Raw genomic sequence first — 21,234 nt, forward strand, 5'->3', positions numbered from 1 at the left:
TGTGAAGTGGGCAAACATTCCACTATATCAACATCATCCACCTGCCCTTATCCTTACTCTAGGTGGGGTCGGCACAACATGTTTGTATGGGCAAATGTCCCATCTTCTTCTTCTTCTATCGTGTGGATTGTGAGGTGAATTACCAACCCCATCAACCCTGGTGTCAGGCTTATAACTTTTAATGGGCTCAGTTTTCCGCATAAACGCAAGTGGTCCATTATGCGTGCTTTTATTGAGTATGTAAGCCTACTAACTCTGTTCAGAAGCTCAAATACCTCCTGGGATTTTTACAAACTTTGTGACCTGGTTTAATTAAGGGGTTGTGCCCGTGGCGTTGCCAATTATTTATTCTAATCTAATCTATCCTACAAGATCCCACTGCTGTGCAAAGGCCTCCCCTTTTTCTTTCCATTTTTCACAGTCCTGTGCGTAATTCTCTCTTATGTAATCAAAATACAGAAAAAATATTACTGGTGGTGCTCAAGAGTTCAGAGTAGTTATTCCCTTTATAAAAATGAGGAAGCTCGACAAATTTACACCATTCAACGTGTTTGAGAAACTGGTAATCTTCTCTTGAGAAGATGTGGCAGATCCCGATGCTGCCGATGCCGAGCTGGATCCCAGTAGGACCTTAAACCCAAAAGTACGTACGATCATCTACGTCTGTGTAGGTTCAAAAATACCACTACCGGCGCTTGCATCAAAGATCTAACCAGCGTGTATTGAATGGTTTGCATATTAATTGGAGCTCGATAATATTTGGAGCCATTATTTCACGTCTACAACCTCCTTAGCAATAAAGGCATCGTTCAATCTGCCACCGCTTAACCTGCATGTAATCAAGAAAACTATGTAAAACAGCTATGCTTCGAGCTAAGGGAAGAAGACTAACGACAGTTATGACAAATCTCAAATACCTCTTGACTAACCCTGCCATGGTGATAACGACGCCATGATCAGGACCCACAACTTATTGAGGTACTGTAATTAAGTACTACAAGGTGGCTATAGCAGAAAGAGAAAAAACACGGTTTGGTCTGAAGTACTTACTTAACCTATACCCATTCGCAATGCGGATCAGATATGGTTTGCTTTGGCTCTAGACAAAATGTCTTTCCATAGACAGGTTTATGCGGAGGTCACCCTAGGATACACACTGGTGGCGCATGGAATCGAACTTGTATGTATCATTATACACGACACGTTATTGATATCCAAGATCGTATTTTCTGAAATATTTTGATATATATTAATTTATATTACTTTTCACAAAAAAATAAATTTGGTGTTTGATGTTACAACTAAAATTATATCATTAAACACGGACCGTGAGAATTCAAGGATTGCGTGTATTTTAATATATGTTGAGTTGCATTTACTTACACCAAAATATTTGATGAAAATCTTCATTTCACTTTAATACAAGTTAAGATGAATTATGTTACACGTATTATAACAGCATGAATCCTTCACAAACAGTACTTATATCATTGAACACAAAAATTATCTCCGTATTTATAATAGCTACAGTTACGAGAATTAGACAGAAAGAAAGAGAATTTTTTGAACATGAAGTGTGTGCTAATAACTCAAAAGTGATACAACTCGAGTTGTATTACTTTTCACCGACGGTACAGATATTATTTATACTTGGCTTGTATAGACTGGCAATCTAGGTTTTCCTTTTGACCGCAGAGGTCATCAATGCGATGCAGAGAAGCATGAAGATCGTCTCATTACCGAGTCTATTGGCCAAGTGGGGCCCGGTAAAAGTGTCGGCTTGACCGTACCCAGGACGGGATAAATGTACCGGAAGAAGGGTCCAAATCAGTGGGTACTTATTGAGGGTAGGCAGAGACAGACAAACGATTGATGCAAAGGGAAAATGGATTTGGAAAAGAACTATATTTGGATTATCATGTTGGGGATAACGGCCTCCGTGGCCCAGTGGTTTGAGTGTTGGGCTCACAATCCGGAGGTCCCGGGTTCAAATCCTGGTGGGGAGATATCACAATAAATAGTTTGGTTAGGACATTACAGGCTGATCATCTGAAGGACGTAATATTATGATCCCGACAACGCGATTACTCTAGCCATATAGGCAGCCAATCAGCTCGCGACACCAAACACTTCAGGACTCCGATACCGACCCCGCCGGCGTGGTCGACGATTTACCTAATTCAGCGCTTATCGCTATCGAAACACTAGGGTCGATTAATTCTTTTCGTCGTCCTGAGCCGAGGTTTGCGCCCAACTGAGAACCTTCAGGCCTGTTGTCACAAATTTTGTACCCGGTGAGAACCCTCAGCGCTCCTCATTTTTCCCCAATACATATTAATAAATATAATACATAAACTCACGCCCGTAATCCCTAATGGGGTGGGCAGAGCCACAAGTAATCAAAGACAACTTGCAGCCACTGTTGATACGATGTCGTAAGCTGGATATGATGAACCTTATGGTGATAAGGGATCAGCCTATCGCCCATAACATTAGTCCATCATGTTAGATGACACAATCCCTCTGTCGGTTTTTACGACATGCCCGGGAATACAAGCAGCTGAACGTTTTCTATGTTTTTTATTTGCTCCCAGAACAGCATAGAAGCAAAATAAAAGAAGAAGTAAATATAATAACTTATTTGAAAGAATTAATCGACCCTAGTGGATCGATAGCGATAAGCGCTGATTTAGGTAAATCGTCGACCACGCCAGCGGGGTCGGTATAGGAGTCCTGAAGTGTTTGGTGTCGCGAGCTGTTTGGTTGCCTATATGGCTATAGTAATCGCGTCGTCGGGATCCTATATTACGTCCTTAGGACGTCGTTCGGAAGCCGCAACTACCAGGGGATTTGGGTGGTGCGGAGCAGAATCGAAAATAACGTTTTGAGTTAATTTGAGCCATTGGGCAATGGTTGGTAGAAGAGGATCAGCTTAACGCGTTCTGTTATTCACTTCCAGTGCAGCAGCAAGGTAAACATTCATCAAGAGAGAGGAGTAAATACATCCATTACTCTGAATTGGATTCAGTGACTTCTCCTTGTCATTGAATGCAAGAAAATAAACACGAAACAAAGATGAATGACCAGTGCAGACGCGACGAACCGTCGAAGAGCGATGTGTAGCTAAATTCTAATTAAATCTGGATAATACCATAGTCTACTTGAATCAGTTTGCTAGGAACAAATAAACATTTTGAATTCAGAAAATGAAGGTAACTTAATGTAAAAACTAGAAACCCGCCCCGGCTTCGCTCGGGTGCAATGCTGAGAAAAAAATTAAATTATTTACGACATCACATTAAAAACCTCAAAAATAGCAATGTTTCTCCATTATTTAATGGATGTTATTATACATATAAACCTTCCTCTTGAATCACTCTGTCTATTTAAAAAAACGCATCTAACTCCGTTGCGTAGTTTTTAAGATTTAAGCGTACATAGGGATATATTGATGAGCTCGGTGGCGCAGCGGTAAACGCGCTCGGTCTGCGATTGTTGAAGTAAAGCAACTTTCGCAAAGGCCGGTCATATGATAGGTGACCGCAAAAAAAAAAAAAGTTTTCATCTCGAGCTCCTCCGTGCTTCGGAAGCCACGGTAAGCCGTTGGTCCCGGCTGCATTAGCAGTCGTTAATAACCATCAATCAACACTGGGCCCGCGTGATGGTTTAAGGCCCGATCTCCCTATCCATCCACAGGGAAGGCCCGTGACCCAGCAGTGGGGACGTTAATGGGCTGATGATGATGAAGACCATAAGTAAAACATGTATATACCTAAATAACATATATATTATGGATAAACATATATATTATGGTCTTATGTCATGTCAAAATATTATGATTGATAAAACATGCAAATGCCGTTTTACTGAGTTTTTATTCTATAGTCTCTGCTTACCCCGGTGGGAAATAGGCGTGAGTTTATGTATGTATTTCATGAAATATGACCATTACAAGAAATGATCGAGCACAACAAGGAATAATCAATTCTACGATATGGCCACGACATATATAATATTAATGTTTTATAAATTATCTTAAACTGGCTCCTATTTCTATATTAGCATTTTATAAGTTGTTGGTTTTGAATATCTCAAGCTTATAATAATACATACATACACAAACTCACGCCTATTTCCCATCGGGGTAAGCAGAGATAACTGAATTATCTTTGCTTCGATCCTGACTTCTCCTGCTTCCTCTACATTAATTAATCGTCTCATACACGCACGCCGGTCCAGAGTAGATCGTACTGAAACATTTCTAAGAACATCTCCAATATGGTCAATGCACGTCTTTCTAGGTCTTCCTTTGCTGTATAAGTTGTAATTTAAGTATAACATAACTTTTTCCAACACACTAGACGACATTGTAAATTAATACGTGAATAATGTGGTTGATTGTATATGTACGTAATATGTGAAAATATCCTACACTTATTGTTATGTATAATTGTTTACTATTCCATGAAAATAAATAAATATATGTCTTATTCAAATTCAAAATTCAAAAATATCTTTATTCAGTAGGTAACATAGTTACACTTTGAATCGTCAATTTTACATAACGAACGTCTCATCCGCCTAAAACTACTGCAGCTTCTCACAACCTGTATAGCCGGGGAAAGCCTTACATTTATAAAACCACGTAATCTTCTTCTATCGTGTGGGTTGTGAAGTGAATTACCAACCTCATCAACCCTGGTGTCAGGGTTACTATTGAGCCGCCAAAGGCCCCTGACATGGCTCATGTAACGACTACTTACTTACATCAGTAGTAGTAGTAACCGGGACCAACGGCTTAACTGCGTTCCGAAGCACGGATCATCTTACTTTTTGGACAATCAGGTGATCAGCCTGTAATGTCCTAACCAAACTAGGGATTACAAAGTGATTTTTGTGATATGTCACCACCGGGATTCGAACCCGGGACCTCCGGATCGTGAGCCCAGCGCTCAACCACTGGTCCACGGAGGTCGAAATTATCGCTTAACATGTATGAAAATATTCCCAGGGTTTCAGGGGCCCATCAGGGTTTTACTTATCGCTTTAAAAGTACAGAAAAATAATAACAATATCACTTTAGTAATGTAAACACAGGATGACAGTTTCGGAAGTATAAAGAAGATTAATTACAGCGACCGAACATGAATCCATTAAATCATTCACCCGTTCAATAATTTCGCTCACTCACTCATTCAACCCATCGATCACCGCTGCGATACAAAATCGTGGGTAGAGAAAACACGGAATTTTCTTTAATTACTTTCTATCATCAGCTTTGTATCATCATGTCGACTTGTTTACAGTAATTTATAAAATAATCTATAATATTATTATAATTTTTTTTAGGCTGGAGAGTTGAAGGGAAGAGAGGAAGGGGTAGACCTAGGAGAACATTTATGAAACAAATAAAAGAGAAGGTGCAGGTTGTGTCGTATCAGTAGGTGAAGGATTTGGCGGGAAGAAGAGAGGGATGGCGATTACTCCACCGACAAGAGCGCAGCTCTTAAATAAAGAGAGAGAGCCTGGACGGTAAAAGTAGTAATATTTTTATTTTATGTCAAAGCCTTGTGCAGAGGTTTTTTCTTGCAGCTACTTTTCCTCGGCTATACAGGTTATCAGCAGTAGTTTTAGGCGGTGTTAAAGTGTTACCTATAAATGAATGAAGATATTTTTAAGTTTGAATTGAATTTGTACCATTTTTCGCGTGTTTATATGCTGTTCTGGAACCGAATAAGAAACGATCCATTCAGCTGCTCTCGGGCATGTCGTAAAAACTGACAGAGAAATTTTATTCTTCTTGAAAATACTCATTACTTAAAGACATTAAATAGTATTTAGTGATTTGTTAAGGGATGAAAATTTTGTATGGAAAATATTTTATTTTTAAAGCTATTAACAGCACATATACAGCAGAAGCAGCAACAGCTTTAGGCAGCAGCTTTCGACAGAGGCTGTAAAAGTGGACATCTGTAGGGATAAAAGCATCAGAAGAAAAGAAAGCTATGGACTCCATAATCACGTAATAAATAAAGAAACGCTTCTAATATTTTCTGATCTCAGTTTTATATAGTCGAAATTAACGTTCTTATGAGAAAATAATTAAATTTTTCACGGGGTCCGCTTTCGCTTAAAGGAAGCTGTAAGAAAAACCGCGGCACGGGGACCTAGACGTTCTTTCTTTAAAAAAAATACTGTTATAAATAAATAAATACTATATTATATTAGCATAATTATCATCATCATCAGCCCATTAACGTCCCGACTACTGGGGCACGGGCCTTCCCTTTGGATGGATAGGGAGATCGGGCCTTAAACCACCACGCGGGCCCAGTGCGGATTGATGGTTATTAAGAGACTGCTAGTGCACCCGGGACCAACGGCTTAACGTGCCTTCCGAAGCACGGAGGAGCTCGAGATGAAAACTTTTTTTTTGTGGTCACCCATCCCATGACCGGCCTTAGCGAAAGTTGCTTAACTTCAACAATCGCAGACCGAGCGCGTTTACCGCTGCGCCACCGAGCTCCTCTAGCATAATTATATAATACTCTTTTTATGTGGATGCACTGTATTCAGTACACTGTGTTATTGCCAACTGCGATCTATTTTTTGCATCGGCGTGGTATCTGGGTCTCTGTAAACACTATACATGTGAAGGTATATCCACACCGGATGAACGCGTGCGAATTGAAATAAGTAAGTAAAATGTTTACTTTTCATAAAAAAAAAAATACAGAAAATAAAAACCCCACAAAAAAAAATGTTTTAGAATACAGTTAAATTATAGCTAAGAGATCTTTTGCATAAGATGTTTAAATAAAGATTTACTAAATTTATTTATATTGCTCTCCTGACATAATATGTCGACCGGCAGCATGTTGAACAGATACGGTATTCGTTTACGAAGTGTTCTGTCACCGAAGTAGTTGTTGACTCGCGGTACAACATACCTGCCCGTAGTCTGTCTTATTTCCCATTGTTCGAGGCAGCTTCACGTAGGGCCCAAGAAACCCCTAGAAAATAATCAATGGTGTAATCGTCCCAACAACTGAATCATAGTGGGCCCAGTTACCCAAACTCGTCCCTGGACCCAGTTTAAGACTAGGACAAGATGTCCCCTAAGTCCGTCGACATCGTCCGCGTACACTGGCCATGCTCAACAAGTTTTCTATGATCTGGATTGCGACATTTACAATCTTTTATTGTGTGGTTTGTGAGGTGGAATACCAGCCTCATCAACCCTGCTGTCAGGGTGTAGTAGAGTACAAACTCTGCACATACTGGCCTTTTGTTCGGACCATCATCATTTTAAATTACGAAATTCTCATTCCATTCCATTCGCATTTCCTTTCATTTTACTCACTTTTGACTCACTGCATCCCCGACCTTCATAAAAACAACAAGTATATATTATAACTGTTTAGGGCCGTGCCCTCTAATTCCTAAGTCTTGATTCTTTTGTGTGTATTGTGAACTATGTATATTGCTATCCTGTTTGTGAAGTGTTTTTAATAAACTGTATATATTCCTGTTTGCTGCTTGCTTCTAATTTATCACCGTCATCACCGATCATTCCCCTACTCTGCCGGCACGTCGGGATAGCATATCCTCACCACCCAGCGTGCCGCAAGGGTTATTATTGAGCCGCCAAAGGCCCCTGACATGGCTCATATAACGACTACTTACTTACATCAGTAAGTTGTAACCGGGACCGACCGCGGCTGATGTTGGTAATCCACCTAGATAGAAGAAGACTTTATTTCGCCCCGTCCAGCTTTTGCTATCCCGTTCGTTTGTTCTCATCCATTCTATCTGCATCTGCCTTACCCCAATGTGCGATGCACCGCAATGTCATCAAAACACGTGCCTACAGGCGTGTGGGGTTACGATCATTAGTGTTGTTGGGTTCCATTTTTAAAAGACAGGGGCAGTGAAATATCATTTTTTGATGTTGGAAAAAAGACGGGATTCGAAAGCTGAAATTAAATCAGAGTTGAGTACGCGTTGACAGAGTTATATAATCGTATAAAATTCTAACTAATAAGTATGCATGTCATAAAGACTAACGCTTAGGTAGACATACATAAACAGCCTATACACGTCCCACTGCTGGGCACAGGCCTCCTCTCAATCCACCGGAGGGGGTATGGAGCATACTCCACCATGCTGGTCCACTGCGGGTTGGTGGAGGTGTTTGGGCTTGTAGTCCGTGACCAACGGCTTAACGTTCCCTTGGATGCACGGAATGATCTTATTTTTTCGGACAATCGGTCACCGGTTAACTTTTTCGGTTAACCGGTGGGAAATAGGCGTGAGTTTATGTATGTCTGTTTGTGAGTGAGTGGACATATATTGTGTGTCGCGACTATCTGAGGTTCTGCGAGATTATGAATGATGTGGGAAAAGTAAATATGTTTACACCTAAGTTTCATAATATGTTTAATTATTATTATTGTTTATATTGAAAGTTTCAAGGCGCATTGGCGCTTCTGCACTGTAAAGTCAAATGTAATAAATAAATGTGTAGTGCAATATAGAAATATATATTGTATTGATGTAGTGGGTAAAGTTATGTGTGTATGTATGTAGCTAAACTGAAACCATTATAACTAAGCTAGAAAAGTACCATTTTCAATTACAACTAAGCCCCTAACATAAAACACGTTCAGCTGCTTGTCTTCCCGGGCATGTCGTAAAAACCGACAGAGGGATTGCGTCCTCTAACATGATGGACTAATGTTATAGGCGATAGGCTGATCCCTTATCACCATAAGGTTCATCATATCCATCTTAGGACTTCGTATCTACAGTGGCTGCAAGTTGTCTTTGATTACTTGTGGCTCTGCCCACCCCATTTGGGATTACGGGCGTGAGTTTATGTATGTATGTATGTATGTACTAAGCCCCTAGATACCGCGTATCATATTTTACAAAAATGGCGCTTTCAATATTGCGCAGTTTGATTCCAACGAGGCATTCAATTTTATCTCGGACCGTTCAGTTGCAGTTTTCAGAACTGAAATAAATAAAATGTTTACAAAGAATTTCAGTATTTCCTATGTAACAGGCAGGCAGACAATAAATTCATACCCGTAATTCAAATTCATATTCAAAAACTTATTTATTCAATAGGTAACGTAGTTATTACAATTTCAATTGTCAATTTTTATTAAACAGCCTATGCACTTCCCACTACTGGGCATAGGCATGCCCTCAATCAACCGGAGGGGGTATGGAGCACACCACCATGCTACTCCACTGCGGGTTGGACCAACGGCTTAACGTGCCCTGACGGAATCATCTTACTTTTTCTGACAATCAGGTGATTCAAGCCTGTAAAGTCCTTATCGAATAAAGGACAGTTTCACAAAGTGATTTCGAGAATGCCCCCATCGAAAATCGAATCCAGACCTCCAGATCGTGAGCCTAACGCTCTAACCTCTACACCACAGAGGCTGTTGTGAGGTGCAAAAATTTTTTTTGATGAATTGCAACAATGTGGCCTTTTTAGACCCCCACACGCAAGTTTCACTGGCTACATCGCGGAACATCCTTCTCGTTAAACACTTAGCTCCTGATTAACGACCGGCCTTCCCCATCACATCACATTAGTGCGGGTCGACTGATGGCTTACCTAACGACTGCTAAACAAGAATAGATAGATACTAAAGAAAAATGCCAATAGACAGCATCGCAAAAAACATAACTGCACCCTAATCGTGTTACTCAGTTTCTATATTGACATAGAGAAATCCTGTGTTGTGATTAGTTGAAACTGACAATTCCCATAAGGTAATTGATATTTTAGCCAATCACAGGATAGGATTATATTTGTTAAGGTTGAAACTAAGTTACATAAACACCCTTCAGTGTAACAAGTTCGTTATGTGGAAAATTCTTCATTTCAATTATAAATACATGTACAGTCACGAGTACTAATATGTAGTATACACTTTGATAACATGTCACATTAACTTTTTTGACAAATAAACCGTTAGTCTCATTAAATGTCAAGTATGATAGTGCGACAGGGTTCTAAAGTGGGTACATGATATTATTTATATCTTTATACATATCTACATAAGATCACGCGAAGAGTGAAAGTCTGTTATTCGAGCCCATACGAGATAAAAGGATAAGAAGAAGATAATTATGTAAGTTTATCCACACATTTCTCAGAAACCACATCTCGTATGGCAATATATATTTTTTATTGGATATACATCGCGAAACTTGGCGAAGAGTGTAAGTCAGAATGAGAATCATTCAGAATTAGAATCATTTATTCGACGTAATTATCATAGGTAAACTTGTTGAAGGTCAATTTAACATTTTTGAATCTATGTCATTTCGCAAGGTGAGAAGAAATGACAAGAAACTGCTTTTTTTTGACGTGACTTATTGTAGATTTGCCGCATTAACTACTTGGCCGGACAAATGGGGAGCGCTGAAGGCTTTCACCCGATACAACATTTAAGGCAACAGGCCTGAGGGTGCCCAGTTGGGCACAAGTTTCATCGAGATCGGCTAAATAACTATGTAATACTTTTATAATATAAAAGGTTCAGGAATATGTCAATATTGGTAAACATAAACTCACGCCTATTTCCCACCGGGGTAAGCAGAGACTATAGAATTCCATTTGCTTCGATCCTGATACACTTCTCTTGCTTCCTCCACATTCATCAATCGCTTCATACACGCACGCCGGTTCAGAGTAGATCGTATTAAATCTTTTCTAAGGACATCTCCAATTTGGTCATCGTAAGTCCTTCTCGGTCTTCCTCTGCCAGCTCTACCATCAACTTTCGCTTTATATAACGCTTTTGCAATTCTATTATCCTTCATCCGCTCCAAACGTGTCCAAACCAACCTAACATTCCCTTCTAAATCTTAGTCACTATATAAATATTGGTAAAAAACTGTTGAAAATGAAGGCGTAATGTTTTATTATTAGGAATCATCAAATACATTTTTATTTCCAATCAGATATGACACAATATATTTTCATCCCAATTTCCTCCATTTGAAAATCGTTTTCAGTTTTTTCCTATTATGGCTCCGCACGGTTTTCTTTATTAATATTTTATTTTTTGATCGAAAAAATAAATATTCGGAAATATTTAAAGAGGACAAACGGACAGAAGGTAGGCACACCAAATTGCTTTAAAAGCCAACCAAGTAAGACAATTCAGAGGACCCCCAGTGCTCCCAAGCGTACGAAGCAATTATAAAGGTAGGTATTACAAGAAACGACACAAACGACAATTTCCCAGAGGACCCAAATCCTCTCACTCACCACGACGACGAAAATGGCCAGTTTTCATTTATTTTTTACTTCCCGAAATAAATGCGACCATTTTTTTTTTTTGTGAAAAGCAATATAAATCTTACGTCTTTATTTTAATGTTGCTAGAGACAGTCAGCCTTTTTTTTTGTTTTTTTTACGTGACTTATTGTAGATTTGCCGCAGATGGCATTAACTACTTGGCCGGACAAATGGGGAGCGCTGAAGGCTCTCACCCGGTACAACGTTTAAGACAACAGGCCTGAGGGTGCCCAGTTGGGCGCGAACCTCGGCTCAGGGCGTCGTCTGAGAGGAAAAATATTTGAAAGAATTAATCGACCCTAGTGGGTCGATAGCGATAAGCGCTGAATGAGGGAAATTGTTGACCACGCCGGCGGGGTCGGTATCGGGGACCTGAAGTGTTTGGTGTCGCGAGCTGATTGGCTGCCTCTATGGATAGCAGACAGTCAGCCACACCCGGACACTTCATACAAAACAACTCGTTTTACACAGACACTACACATTGACGTTATCGTACACGCGCATCTGTGTGTGTGAAAGACGCCATACGATTGAAGACTAATAAAGTAAGGCCGAGGGGTGAGGTAAACCTAGCTCAGCGGAGGGTGGGGAGCGGATAGTTGCTGTTCTCTTCGTAGTGTTATTCCTTATTCTATTGTCACGTTCCGCCGAATAGGAAAGGATAGGAAATCAACATTTTTGATGGTTTGGTTGATGAGGTCGGACATCTCTCTCACAACCCATACGATAGAAGAAGACATCCACAGCGTTAAAATCGACTCAATCCCTTTACGTTCACATAAATTGAATCCTGCATGTTACGCGTCAATTCTTGCCTACTCGATATTCAACTTTATCTGTTTTACCGTTTGACCTAAATATCACATTTGAGTGTCCAGCTATTGAAAGGAATGACTTGTTTTCCCTGAAAATGCAGAAGAATGAAACATTTATGGAAGTCATTTCATTGCAAACAAAAGCCCGTATTCTGTTGTATTCAACAAAAAAAAAAAAAAAAAAAAAAAAAAAAAAAAAAAAAAAAAAAAAAAAAAAAAAAAAAACCAGCGCTCTTCACAATTTTAAAAATCCGCACTGTAGCTACATGTTCTAACTAACACATAACCAGATAAAACTGGCTTAAACCAGTTACAGCCGGTTGAAAGCAGATCACGTTTAGAAAGGGCTCAGGGTTCGTTATGCCGTTGTGCCCAGAATTACTCGAATCAGCCCTGGATTGGGCCCACGTACAAGCATTAAAGGCCCTTTTCCAAACCCTACTTTATTCCGATTTTAAGAAAATTAGTTCTTATTTATACGAAAGGAATGTTTTGAAGCACCGGATCAAATTTGTCAAGTTTAATCGAATTATTTGCAGACTCGGAGTTGAGTGTCAAAATGTAATTTGAAGCCAAGTACGTCGGAAATGTGGTTGGATTAGAAGTAATTATTGTATTAAAAATTGAAGTTAGTTATCATTCAGCTGCTTCTTCTAGATTGTATCTTTTGACGCGAGTTATTGAAGGCATTTTATCATACTTGGCGAGAAAAATGGGGAATGTTGAGAGTTTTTACCCGATACAATAATTTCAGCGAACAGGCCTGACAGGGCGTTAATTTTTCAAAGAATTAGACCACACTAAGCGCTGAATAAGGGAAATCAATCATCAACCACGCGTGGGGTCCTGAAGTGTTTGTTGTCGTGAGCTAATTGACCACCTTGTATTGCTAGAGTAATCGAGTCGTCAGGATCGTATATTACGTCCTTCGGGATATTTTTCAGTACCGTCCCTAAGTGGAATGGTTTCGGAAGCTGCTTTTTATTTTTTATTTTTGACGTGACTTATTGTAGGTTTGCCGCAGATGGCATTAACTACTTGGCCGGACAAATGGGGAGCGCTGAATGCTTTCACCCGGTAAAATATTTAAGACAACAGGTCTGAGGGAGGATGCCCAGTTGTGCGCGAACCTCGGCTCAGGGCGTCGTCTGAGAGGAAAATTATTTGAAAGAATTAATCGACCCTAGTGGGTCGATAGCGATAAGCGCTGATTGAGGGAAATCGTCGACCACGCCGGCGGGGTCGGTTTTGGGGTCCTGAAGTATTTGGTGTCGCGAGCTGATTGGCTGCCTCTATGGCTAGAGTAATCGGGTCGTCGGGATCGTATATTACGTCGATACTTTTCAGTACCGTCCCTAAGCGGGATGTATTCGGAATTCGGAAGCTGCAACTTCAGGTGATTTGAGTAGTGGATGGTAAGAAGCTAAATATTATGAGTGACTACAGATTATCTTCTTCATGACTTGTGACTTTGCCAAGTAAGGCCAACCAAGAGAGTGTTAATTCAATAGAACCGTCGCGAAAAAAAACTTGAAATTACCATTATTCTAACCTCAGTCGTAGTTCTCATTGTTCTTAACTCTACTTTGACAACTTCTAAGTTGGCAAAAGGACTTCATTGTCGTGTTTATTTTCCAGCTTCTGGGAACTCGTGACGGAACTATATTTCCTTTAAACCTAGAATACACATTCATAAAAGAAGGTGAAGCTTGCACTAAACACATAGCAGCGCGGGGTGGAAATTGTCCTTTCACTGCTGGTTCTGCCTGTCCTGAGCGATCTCTCTCCAATCAATCTGAAACGCGACCAGGTCGTGTCTCCATCGCTATCTGGGTCTGCCTCTGCCTCTGCGTCCAGGAGGTGTCCACAACATTTCCCTACCTATCATGTTACATTCGGCAAACATGACAAAGTATCGGCGTCCGAAGGACGTAATATACGATCCCGACGACCCGATTACTCTAGCCTAGGGGCAGCCACTCAGCTCGCGACACCAAACACTTCAGGTCCCCGATACCGACCCCGCCGGCGTGGTCGACGATTTCCCTCATTCAGCGCTTATCGCTATCGACCCACTAGGGTCGATTAATTCTTTCAAATATTTTTCCTCTCAGACGACGCCCTGAGCCGAGGTTCGCGCCCAACTGGGCACCCTCAGGCCTGTTGTCTTAAACGTTGTACCGGGTGAGAGCCTTCAGCGCTCCCCATTTGTCCGGCCAAGTAGTTAATGCCATCTGCGGCAAATCTACAATAAGTCACGTCAAAAAAAAAGGCAAACATGACCCTTCCATACAATATTTCTTCTCCTCAGCCATAACACCTTGCGAAATGACGTAAATTCAAAAATATTACATTGACCTTCAAGAAGTTTATCCGTGATAATTACGTTGAATAAGTAATTTTGATTTCTGATTTCATGGTGTTATAATTTATTCCGGTGTTTAGTAGTTTTGGTCCAAAACACCCGAAAAACTAAATACACGGCCCAAAACTTTTGGACCTCAATTGGTTCGGTCCATCGACAAGTACTCATTTTGAATGATGAAGTTACTGGATATAATAATAAATATAAAATCTTTATACACTGACTAACATTACAAAAATCATTGTGTGTTCCCTAGTTTGTTTAGGACATTACAGGCTGATCGCCTGATGGTCCAAAAAGTAAGATAATCCGTGCTTCGGAAGGCGGAAGGGTTACTACTTACTGAGGTAAGTACGTAGTCGTTACATGAGTCATGTCAGGGGCCTTTGGCGGCTCAATAGTAACCCTGACACCAGGGTTGATGAGGTTGGTAATTCACCTCACAACTCACACGATAGAAGAAGACTGACTAACATTAATATTTTTCTTTTACTTTGTTACATAAAGCGGACGAAGGCTAATATGATTACGAAAGCAGTATAGAATGATTGGTGGTAGGGCTGGCAGAGGAAGACCTAGAAGAACGTACAATGGCCAATTGGAGATGTCCTTGAAAAAGGTTCAGTACTCTGAACCGGCGTGAGTGTATGGAACTATTGATGAATGTGGAGGAAGCAAGAGAAGTGTGTCAGGATCTAAGCAAATGGAATTCCATAGACTCTGCATTTAGTATTTAGTATAGTGTTAAAAAATTAATGCTGTCAAACCGATTTATACTATCTAAGTACGTTTATTTGTGGAAGCCTATTATTGGCTCGTGTGTATCCTGCGCATGTATTTTTATATTGTTCTATAATGTTTAAAGTACCTAGTGGTTTTTCGAAATGTAAATAATATATTTTTATAAATAAATAGATTTTTTTTATTTGTCTTCACGATAACTGCTCAATCCTGATTAAGTATCTGTCTATTTTATTTTACTCAATCTATATTTTAATCGGGTCGACACGTGATTAAATATTAAATAAGTTAAAAACCTTTACCTTATTAATAGTTGTGAAGTGAGGGTAGTTACACCTACAACACGTTCGCAATGACAACCACTCGTCGCGTCAGTCATCCCGCGACCACGGTCGCTGCAACACGACCGAAACGTCGGGAAAACAAATTAGTAAGGTAGGTCTATTTATTATTTGTAATTAAAAATAGTTTACTATACTAATGTACCATGTATGAGAGTGTACGTATGGCAGCTACGTCTCAGCGAACATAATTATATATTTACAATAAAGTCACTGTGGTTTTCTGGTACACCAGCTCAAACGGGGAGCGCCGGTTCTGATTTTTTATTTTATTTTATTTATTTATTTATTTAGGTACCGGACTTGCACCAGTAGGCTATTATTTTTTTTAAGTGCAGTTTTCAGTGACACAATCAGCTCGAGCATTATGTATATACGGCGATACGGATCACCACTTATCACGATGGTCTAACAGAAAGCTCGGTGAGGAGGAACAATAAACATTTTACAATCAAAAAGGTGTCTCATAATCCTATCGACAGGTTTTTCTGTACACGAAATATAATAGTACGACAGGGTTCTAAAGTGGGTAGTGGTTGGGTGGGTTGGTTATTAAGACTGTACAATTATATTTAAGTACACCTGTAAAAAAATTTTAACAAAAAAAAACCGACTTCAAACGCAAAACTAAAAAGCAATAAATAAATTTACTTCGCACAAAGTAATTAGTACGTATTTTCAATTAGTTAATTAATTTATAATTCTGAAGCCGGTGCCAAGGAAATGCTACAACGAAGTACCGATTCATATATTTTTCAATACTGATTGTTTTGTAATTTTTTGTTTGACATTGTTTTGTAATTGCTTTGATATAGGTATTAAACAATATTGTGTGTACATAGTAATTTGATATTGTAGTAGGGTTGTTGTAGCATTTACTTGGCACCGACTTCAGAATTATAAATTAATTAACTAATTGAAAATACGTACTAATTACTTTGTGCGAAGTAAATTTATTTATTGCTTTTTAGTTTTGCGTTTGAAGTCGGTTTTTTTTTGTTAAAAATTTTATTTTATTTTACGATTTTAAGTGATGGTTAGACCGAGCAAGGATGCAGACAGACAGATTTTCTGATTTATATTCATATATAATAATATAATATATTATTAGTAGTGATCACAATTATTATTGATGAACATGTTTACACACACACACACACACACGCGCTAACGCACACGAGCACACGCGCACGTACACACGCACACACACAGACACACGCGCACACACACACACACACAAACACGCGCGCGCACACACACGCACACACACACACATGTGTATGTGTACATACACAAATGTGGTTGTCAGTGGAAGCTGCTATCATACACACTCACGCATACATATAGATACAGTAGATTTCGCGTGGTTCGCTCGCTGCTAAAGCAGCTCGCGTGTCCTGTTTATTCGAAACTGTCCCTCTTCGTATGGCGGCCATCTTGTTTTTCCGCCATTTTGTTTTTTTTCACCGGCGACAGAATTTGACCAAGATTTAAATGGGTGTCGTGGAAACAAACAAAATCCAGGTGCAATAGGTTTGCCAGGCCGTAGGATGTCTCCCTGATTGGGAGCAGTTTTCAAAGATGACGTTCCGATCACACCCCTATACATCATTTTTACCCCCAAGACATTTTCTGGAAAAACAAAATTTTGTATGGCGGCCATCTTGTTTTTTCGCCATTTTGTATTTTTTTCACCGGCCATTAAATTCGACCAAGATTTAAATAGGTTTCGTGAAAGAAAAATTGGTTCAGGTGTGATAGTTTCGCCAGGCCGTAGGGTGTCACCCTGATGCGGAGCAGTTTTCGAAAATCGAGAAGTATTTCCATACTTAACATGACGATCCGATCACAACCCCGATATATATTTTATATCCCGAGACATTTTCTGAAAAAACAAAATTGTGTATGGCGGCCATCTTGTTTTTCCGCCATTTTGTTTTTTTTTTACGCGCTATGGAATTTGACCAAGATTTAAATAAGTGCTCTGAAAGAAATATTGGTTCACGTGCGATAGTTTTGCCAGGCCGTAGAGTATCTCTCTGATGCGGAGCAGTTTTTGGTGACCAGAAAGTATTTCCGTACTCTACATGACGTTTTGAGTAAGCACCCCATACATTATTTTTACCCAAACGGGCTTCTTCCAAAATCGACAAAATTTTGTATGGCGGCCATCTTTTTTTTCCGCCATTTTGTTTTTTTGCACCGGCGATTGAATTTGATCAAGATTTAAATACGTTTCGTGAAAGAAAAATTGCTCCAGGTTGTATAGTTTTGCCAGGCCATAGGGTATCTCCCTGATGCTGACCAGTTTTCGAAGGTCGGGAAGTTTTCCCGAAGTCTAAAGATCGATCCGATCAATATGACTTACAAACGCACTAGTCGCTCCTACGATTTTTGAAAATTCCCCTCGATTTCTCTGGTCTTCCATCATCAGATCCTGACTTCCTTGACATGGGACCCCCTTGGGTATATCTCCTTTCAAACAAAAAAAGAATTATCAAAATCGGTTCATATACGACGAAGATATGCCCGAACAAACATAAAAAAAAAAAAAAAAAAATATACGGTCGAATTGAGAACCTCCTCCTTTTTTGAAGTCGGTAAAAACTGCACTTACAATTTAATTCCATTTTCAAATTCACGAATTTCAATTAAGCTAGGAGACATTAAGTTTTCATTTAGAGAAAATAAATCTGTTCACGTGTCAACGATAGAGTTGTCTTTGCCAAAACAATTATATATACGAACCAGTTCAGTTTTAATGCCATAAATTCGTGCACACGTATCTATATTTGCCCTGACTATTTATATCAGTAAAACAGTAAAAGAGATAACACTAAAAGTAGTACAATTTGACTGAATGTCGCCCACCGTTTGCGCATGTGTGCGATTTCGTTCAGCTCGGCAGTCAGTAGGCGCCATTCACAGGAAACGCGCGCCAATATAGCATTCGCCGCGACCGGTACAACTTTCGTAAACGAAACTAAAAACTAAATATACTTAATCAAAATTAAATTAAAAACTAAACTAAATTTCTCCTAACTTTTTAAACTCACGACTCTAAAGTTTTAAATATGAATTTATTTTGTGCGTGATTTTAGATATTTTGTGCGTGGGATCAAAAGTGTACGTTTTTATTTTTTTTGGAGTGGATTTTGCATTGGATCTTTGTAAAAGTGAAGGAAATACTGCTTTAGGAGTCTTTTTATCAGGTAAATTATATTATTTTTTTATAATTTATTTTCTAACTCGATAAAAGATAATAATTTAAATAAAAAATATAATAAGTGAATATTATTTTATGGTTAGGTGAAATACTTAAGATAATTCAAGGTAGTATGAAAACTTACAAGAAAGTAGGTACCATCCTTACATTTAAATATTATTTGTGTAAGTAGCTTCATACGACCACGAATTATCTTAATTAAGTAGTTATTTTAAATACATAAAATACTCACTTTTTTTCAATTTTATTATTCATATTACTGAATACCTATTTACCTGTCTATATAAATTATTGTTGTTATTTCACGGGTCATTAAAATTATCATCCATAGGCAGTTACGCAAATTGTTATCTTTAATTTCTAATATTTTGACTAAAACCAATACACCTACATTTTGGCTTAATATAGTTTGTTTTGTCTAGTGTTATGCCGTTCCCGGGAATTTTCCCACTTTGGGAAAGTTGCAGGCGCAACACTATTGCCTGACTTTTAGGCAGAGAAAGAACAATTTGAAAAATGAAAGCAGCCAGTGTCCTGACTATTAAAAGGTTTTCGCAACATTCCCGGTTTTAGCACATTACTGGCTTTGGCCATATGACGAAACGGTTTAAAATTACAAGTAGTTAGGTCACCTAATATTATTCGGAAATTTTATGGGGAAGCTACTTTGATAATATATATTGAGATTAGTTATGAAATATTTCATGTTTCTATCATAAATTATTATCACGTGCTCAGCGGTGAAGGAAAACATCGTGAGGAAACCCACATCCCCGAGAATGCATTTTCGAAGATATGTGACCTAACCTGTGTTAGGCTGGTTTTTCCTTCGCGGGTTGGAAAGTCAGACAGGCAATTTCTGTAAAAAACTAGACCTGTCAAATCTTCAGGTTAGGTAAGCGGACCTTGTGAAAAACGGGATAATGCTAGGGAGATATTGTAATAGAACATTTCACATAAGTAATATTTTATACTAGCGCTTGAGTACAATATTTCCCTAATGTAAATTAACTAGTGAAAACTGCATGAAAATCCGTTCTATTTAACTTATTTATGAATATTAAATAAGAAAAATATAATAATAAGTGCGTCATTTTGTCACGTTTTTCTATGACGTCATCTGCTTCTGTCGTCTGCTTTTCATACAAATTCCATAGTAAGTAATTTCATGATTTGACGTTCAGTACAAAATAACTGATTCGACTAGTTGAAAACTATCCTATTTCGTACTGAGGACATATCTCCTTTCTTTCTATAATCTGTGGTATGGATAAAATCAATATAAAACGGCCTAAAGGTCTATGTAACCAGGCTATATACAGGGTGTTAGTGACATCGTAACGAAAACTTTGAGGGATGATTCAGGCCATGATTCTGAGTTGATATCAAGTGGAATTTTCCGTCGCAAAAGTATGGAACGGAAAATAATTTAAATAAGCTCTAAAATTTTCATGACTTCTCCGACAGGAAATTCCACTTGATATCGACTCAGAATCATGGTCTGAATCATCTCCTTCAGTATTCGTTACAGTGTTACTACCACCCATACCTACTTGTATGGCTACTGTATGTACTTGTACGGGGTGTAAGTGACATCGTAACGAATACTGAGAGGGATGATTCATCTGATTATTCTGAGTTAATATCAAGTGGAATTTTCCATCGCAAAAGTATAGAATTAAAAATAATTTAAAAAAACTAAAAAAATAATATGAATTTTGCGACGGAAAATTCCACTTGATATTAACTCAGAATCATGGTCTGAATCATCCCTCAGAGTATTTGTTATGATGTCACTAACACCCTGTATACGCTATGTAACCATTATTATTATTATTAGCCTGTATGATCCCACTGCTGAGCAAAGGCCTCCCCCATGTCTTTCCAAGTATCCCGGTTCTATGCGAGCTCTATCCAGTCTTTTCGATAACCGTCGAGATCATCGCGCCATCGTTTCCGGGGTCTACCACGTCTACGGTGTCCGTCCTGTGGTACCCAGTGCGTGATGATCTTTGCCCAACCAGGCCATAAAATAAAAAAGAAACAAACCAATATAAAAAAAAAACTGTTTTCGGATCACGTAACATACATTTACGTACCTTTTGTGAGGATAAAGGGTAATGAGTGAGCGAAAGGGTAGTGACGGACAGACAGACATGCCGAAACTAAAAAGGTCCCTTATTTACGTACTACTAGCATAGAATTAGGAATAATATATTACTACGTATAGAACGGCAACTCTCCTTTCCCCGCCAGCGGCTGAGCTAGGTTTACCTCACCCCCTCGATCATTTTTAGTCTTCAATTCAATATGGCGTCAGGTGTCACACCCAACCCACAGGGTCCACATAATCCCAGCGTCGTGGTTCACGCCGCGACTTGTGCTGAGTGAGACCATTTTATCTCTTGACGTCCACC

At 39.1% G+C, this 21,234-nt stretch overlaps 2 protein-coding genes across 4 annotated transcripts in view; both read left to right on the forward strand.

The window, feature by feature from the left end:
* The window catches only part of LOC126377068 (uncharacterized), a 450,327-nt gene that overhangs the window by 237,551 nt on the left and 191,542 nt on the right, over positions 1 to 21,234 (forward strand). The window lies entirely within an intron of this gene.
* LOC126377065 (octopamine receptor Oamb) overlaps positions 18,514 to 21,234 on the forward strand; it is a 210,708-nt gene continuing 207,987 nt past the window's right edge. For all 3 annotated transcript variants that reach the window (XM_050024697.1, XM_050024699.1, XM_050024698.1), the window contains exon 1: positions 18,514 to 18,803. The gene's annotated coding sequence lies outside the window, so the exon portion shown is untranslated. The remainder of the gene's footprint in view (positions 18,804 to 21,234) is intronic.

The sequence above is a fragment of the Pectinophora gossypiella genome, chromosome 22 (assembly GCF_024362695.1).
Source record: "Pectinophora gossypiella chromosome 22, ilPecGoss1.1, whole genome shotgun sequence".
Taxonomy (NCBI): domain Eukaryota; kingdom Metazoa; phylum Arthropoda; class Insecta; order Lepidoptera; family Gelechiidae; genus Pectinophora; species Pectinophora gossypiella.